Raw genomic sequence first — 6,000 nt, forward strand, 5'->3', positions numbered from 1 at the left:
GATGTGGTTGTAGAGGTTTGGTTTCCTCGCAGAGGCCAGAAGATGTTGAAGAAAGCAGAGTAGAGGCAAGATCTAGTGAGGAGACTCTGGGATGCCGCTGGGGACCTGGACTCCTGGTAGCAGACAATTCGGCGCATGTGGCATATGGTCGTGTCTGAGACATGTTTAGAGTTAAAATCAATAAGATTCTGCTTAGAGAGGTGGACACAGGATCAAGGGTTGATGTCTAGGCCAGCTCTATGCCTTAGCTATTGTGAATACAATGCAATAAATATGTATGTACAAGTCTCTCTGCGGCATGCTCACTTCAGGTGCATACCCAGGGATAGAATAGTTTCATTTAAAAAAAAAAAAAAGTAATCCCAGCACTTGGGAGGCAGAGGCAGTCGGATTTCTGAGTTCGAGGCTAGCCTGGTCTACAGAGTGAGTTCCAGGACAGCCCGGGCTACACAGAGAATCTCTGTCTTGGAAAAAAAAAAAAAAAGAAAGAAAAATATTTATATGTGGAGCTGGAGAGATGGCTCAGCAGGTTAAGAGCACTGACTGCTCTTCCAGAGGTCCTAAGCTCAATCCTCAGCAACTACGTGGTGGCTCACAACCATCTGTAATGGGATCTGATGCCCTCTTCTGGTGTATCTGAAGACAGCAACAGTGTACCCATCCATATACATAAAATAAATAAATTTGTGGGGGGAGGGGGCTGAAGAGATGGCTCAGCAGTCAAGAGCACAGACCACTCTTCCAGAGGTCCTGAGTTCAAATCCCAGCAACCACATGGTGGCTCACAACCATCCCTAATGAGATTGGATACCTTCTTCTGGTGTGTCTGAAGACAGCTATAGTGTACTCATAACATAAATAAATAAATAAATAAATAAATCTTTAAAAAAATAGGGAGAGTTGAAGGCCAACCTAGGCTACCTGAGACCCTGTCTCAAAACAAAGATTAGGGAATTGTTTAAATGTACAGGATGATACAAGATGATGCCCAGATTTCTGGCTAGATCATTAGGGTTTTGATGAACATTTACTGAAATGTGCAATGTAGGGACATATGGAGGTGGAGAAGGATAAAGAATTTTGTGCTCAATACTGTTAAGGTAAGGATGGGCTTGGGACCTCCAACCAGAGTGGTCTGTCCAGTGAGGAGTTAGCCAGGAAGAAAGCCGAAGTCGTGGTTATAGGGTTTATAGGCGTGAGCATCTGGAAGCACAGCTGTCTGAGATAGATCAAGAAAGAAGGGCAGGTGGAGCAGACCCTGCTCCTAGGATGGATTGCCAGGAGACAGGCGGGCTAGAGAGGACACAGTGGAGAAAGAAGGACTCCAGGGAGTGTTGGGCCCCGTTTTGGCCCTGGCTTGGGCCTTGTGGACAAACCAGAGCCTGGCTCGAGTTTCTGCGGCCTTGTGGGAGAGCCTAAGCCTGACCTATCTCAGTTACTTCCTCCGTATTGGGGTGACTCAGCTAGACCTGTTTGGCCCTGCCTCTGCCCTGCCATTGCTGATGTAAAGCTTTGCCATTGGCCCTGTCAGTCACCCCATACCCTCAGTCACCCTTCCCTGCCTCCTACATCCTCTCACCCCACCAGAAATCCCCTCCCTGTGCTCCGAGTTTATATAAGCGAGAGGCTGATGCAATAAAGTTGAGCTCCTGCTTCGACAAGACTCCCAGCTCCGATGTAGTTGTTCACCGGTTGCCCAACACTCACCATCCCGCTGCTCAGTCCTGGAGAAGAGGCCCGGCGGGATCGGGACCTCTCTCCTCTCGCCTGGACCTGCCGGCAAGGACCCGACAAGGGAGGAGTGGAGTAAGGAAACCGAGAGAGCAGAGGCACGCCATGGAGGAGTCTCAGACTGTTAGACTTCTGAAAAGACAATCAGAGGTGGGGGCGGTGGACAGAGAGAGTGGGGGATGCAGACACAAAGACAGGCTTAGGGCTAGCATCAGCTACAAGGCCCTTGACAGGAATAGTTTCGGTGAAGTGATCTGGGAAGAAGCCAAGCCAAGCTGAGTCAAGGGATGAGTAAGAGGTAACAAAGTCGTGACAGCTTGCGTGGTGCTGTTTCAGGCTTGGTTCGTGAGTCTTCGAGGCTCCCCAGCAGTGCTCAACCCAAATATAGCAGCATGCTGGAACCAAACAGTTGGGACTGTTTGGAAAGCAACTTGGAATATGTAACAAAAGCAGAAACATAATATACACACTGTGATATAAATTCTATAGCAGATTTAGGGGGAGAATTTAGGTCCTAAGATAACCGTAGCTTGTAATACAGAGACAGTCAAATCTAAAGAAAACACGGACCTAAGGTATCCATTCCCCACCCCCCACCCCCCACCCCCAGTCCCCTGTTGAAATCGCAGCCCTCACCAAGACGAGAAAGGGATGGAACTTTTGAGAGATAGATAGATCAAGGGGTTGAACCTTCATGACTGAGATTGGTACCCTAAAACAGAGACCCCAGAGATTCTGTGGGAGGACACTGGACAACAGTCATCTGTGAAGAAGGCGACTTCTATCAGACACCAAATCGACTCTCCCACCTCCCAGTATTTGAAATAAATTGTTGTTTCAATCACCTGGCCTGTGGTGTTATTTGGTACAACAGCCTGAACAAATTAAGCCAGGGAAATTATCTCTGTTGTCTAGAATGCTGTGCACCCAGGGACTGGGGAAGTGGCTCAGCTGGAAGAGTCCTCACTCTGTGAGCATGAGGACCTTTGTTCTGATCCTCTGCGTACCCATAAAAAGCCAGGTGTGGTAACTCAGTGCCTGTAAGCCCAGTAGTGGGGACATGGAGGCAGGAGGAACCCTGGAGCTTGCTAGCTGGCCAGTCTAGACAAAGCAGACAGCTCTGAGAAACGTACAGAGACCGATTAAGGGAGATGCTGACCTTTGGCCTCCGTGTGCATGAACACAAATGTATTCAAATGTAACACACACACACGTATGGGCACACACATATGAAAATAGGAGAGGCCGGGCGGTGGTGGCGCATGCCTTTAATCTCAGCACTTGGGAGGCAGAGGCAGGCGGATTTCTGAGTTCGAGGCCAGACTGGCCTACAGAGTGAGTTCCAGGATAGCCAGGGCTACACAGAGAAACCCTGTCTCGAAAAAACAAAAAACAAAAACAAAAAAAGAAAATAGGAGAGACACACATAGGCATGGGGTGTGCTAAACCATTCTATTTTGGTTTTCAGTGAGCCAGGAAAGTTTCTATCCACTCTTTTCTGAGGTCTCAATCTAAGATTTTCCTTAGACTCCTTCCTTAGATGGACATAGCACATTCAAAATTTGCATTTACTGCACTTTATTCTTTCTCTCAGTCCAATAGATTGGGGTAAACCTGGTTAGCCAGACACACACGTGTCTCTCTAGACGAAGATGCACACTCAGGAAGTCCATCATACACTGCCCAGTGACCACCCCGTGTTCTCCCGGATAGAAGTGAGCTGTTCACACTGGAGCCCCTGCCTACTCCGTGGCAATGCATTTCTCACACCCTTACCTCAAATGTCACTTCACCCTCGCTTGGTCCAGTGCTTGGGAAAATAAGTCAGTCTCAATACTTATAAAATGAATACATCTGGGGCTCAGCAGTTAAGAGTACTTCCTGTTCTTCCTGAGGACCCAAGTTTAGTTCCTGGCACCCACATCAGGAGGCTCACAACCAGCTGTAACTCCAGCTCCAGGGGATCTGTGTGCTCTGCCAACACCTACACAGCATGTACACATATCGACACACAGACACTTAAGTAGAAATAAAAGTAAACCTTTTTTATAAAATGAGTGTGTACATGATTGAATCTGTCCCCTCTAGTTCCCTTATCTTCTTGAATGTGTGCAGCATACCTGTGAATGTGAATGTGGGGGGACACCATTTGGAGGCCAGAGCAGAAGACCTAGCTTACTTTCTGTTACTGTGATAAAACACTGGCTGAAAGCAACCTGGAAAGGAAAGGGTTTATCTGGCTTGCAAGTTCACCTATCTTTGAGGAAAGACACAGCAGGAACTTAAGCCAGGATCTGAGACAGAAGCCCTAGGGAATGCTGCTCACTGCCTTGCTCCCCACAGCTCAGCCTGCTTTCTTATTCCAATCCAGGACCATCTGCCATAAGATGGCACCACCTATAATATGCTGCCCCAAGAAACTGTCCCATAGAGATGCTCACAGACAATCTGATAGAAACAATTCTTCATTTGAGATTCTCTCTTTCCAGAGGACCAAAGTTTATGTCAAGTTGACGAAAACTAACCAGAATAGCATATTATCCTCCTCTATCACTCTCTGCTGAATTGCTTTTGAGACAGAGTCTCTTACTATACTGGAAGCTCATTGTTTGGGATGATCTGTCTCAAGTCCGCCTGTCTCTGCTTCCCAGTTCTGGAGGTACAGCCATATGCAGCCATGCCTGGCTTTTTATGTGAGTCCTGGGGTTTCAAACTCAGGCCCGCTACAGAGTGAGTTCCAGGACAGCCAGAACTACACAGAGAAACCCTGTCTCAAAAAACCCTCAGGCCCTCATGCTTGAAGAGGAAGTGTTTTAGCCATGGAGGCATCCACGTCTCCATCAATCCATCCATCCACCCAACCAATCTAATGATATTTTTAAAGGTACTCTCTATAAGATACATGTAATGTCTAGTGCCTAGTCCCTATAACTTCAGTACTTAGAAAGCTGAGGCAGAAAAGTTTGCTTTGGGGATGAGTCCAGTCTGAGAGTTGGGAAGACAAAAGGACAAAGTCCTCCAGGACAGTCACAGATTCTGGCAGAGAAGTAATTCCACCACACGAGGGCAGCAGAGCCTTGCTAATGAGTGAATAGAGTTGGCTGCTAACTTCTGAGCACCTGCTGCTGAGAATCTAGAAACTGGCATTTGATTTTGCTACACTGTAGCAATAAATGCTTTTCTATTTATTGTGCATTCCCTTTCATGGTTCACATTCTAAATTCACCAAATATCGCACAGCAATGTTTTTTAAACAATTCAATAAGAATAATTTAATAAGCCTCTGCATGCTAAAAGCGTTGTTTCCCCTGTAGGCTGGTTTGAGGAATGTTGCCCATTCACTCTAGTCTCCTGTTGCAGTGCAGCTGCTCTGCACACAGCCCAGGACTGAAATCAGCTTACAAAACCACATCCATCTTGGGGCACAATAGCTACCTCTGGAAAGTGCCCTCTTTTGCCAGGTTCTGACCCCTAGTTAGACAAATGGGATTTTTGTTTTGTTTTTTCACTTGCTATAGAGGACTTGAAATTGGCTCTGTGGAATGTTTTTGTTTGTTTTAGAGTGATTTATTTAATGTTATGGGTACTTTGCCTGCATGTATGTGTGCACCAGAAGAGGGCAGAAGAGGGGATCGGATCCTCTAGAACTGAAGTTGCAGATGACAGTAAGCTTCCTTGTGGATGCTGGGAACTGAGCTTGAGTCCTCTCCTCTGCAAGATCAGCCAGTGCTTTTAACCACTGAGCCAGCTCCCCAGAGGTTAAGCACTGAGCCAGCTCCCCAGATGTTAACCACTGAGCCAAGCTCCCCAGAGATTAACCACTGAGCCAGCTCCCAGAGGTTAAGCACTGAGCCAGCTCCCCAGATGTTAACCACTGAGCCAGCTCCCCAGAGGCTAACTGAGCGATTTCTCCGGCCCCTAATCATGGAATGATTTTAATAAACAGGATGGGTGTGGCTGAAAGGGGACCCGAGCACATGGTCCTTGGCATACATTTAATCCTGTCCAGGAAGACTGCCATTATGACTGTAAGTGTCAGACCTCATGACAATCTAAGGGTGATGCTGGTGACCTAAAGATGTTTTGTAAGTCTCCACGAAGCTGTCACCTGGATAAACTTCAAAGAAGTCCTCAACACAAGTTCAGTTAGAAACTCATTCAGTTTCTGAAGGGTAAAATATACACAGATAATAGGAAAGATCTTAAGAAGATAGACCTCTCTCTCCTCCTCCTCCTCCTCCTCCTCCTCCTCCTCCTCCTCCTCCTCCT

This window comes from Grammomys surdaster, unplaced genomic scaffold, assembly GCF_004785775.1.
Source record: "Grammomys surdaster isolate TR1022 unplaced genomic scaffold, NIH_TR_1.0 368, whole genome shotgun sequence".
Classification (NCBI taxonomy): domain Eukaryota; kingdom Metazoa; phylum Chordata; class Mammalia; order Rodentia; family Muridae; genus Grammomys; species Grammomys surdaster.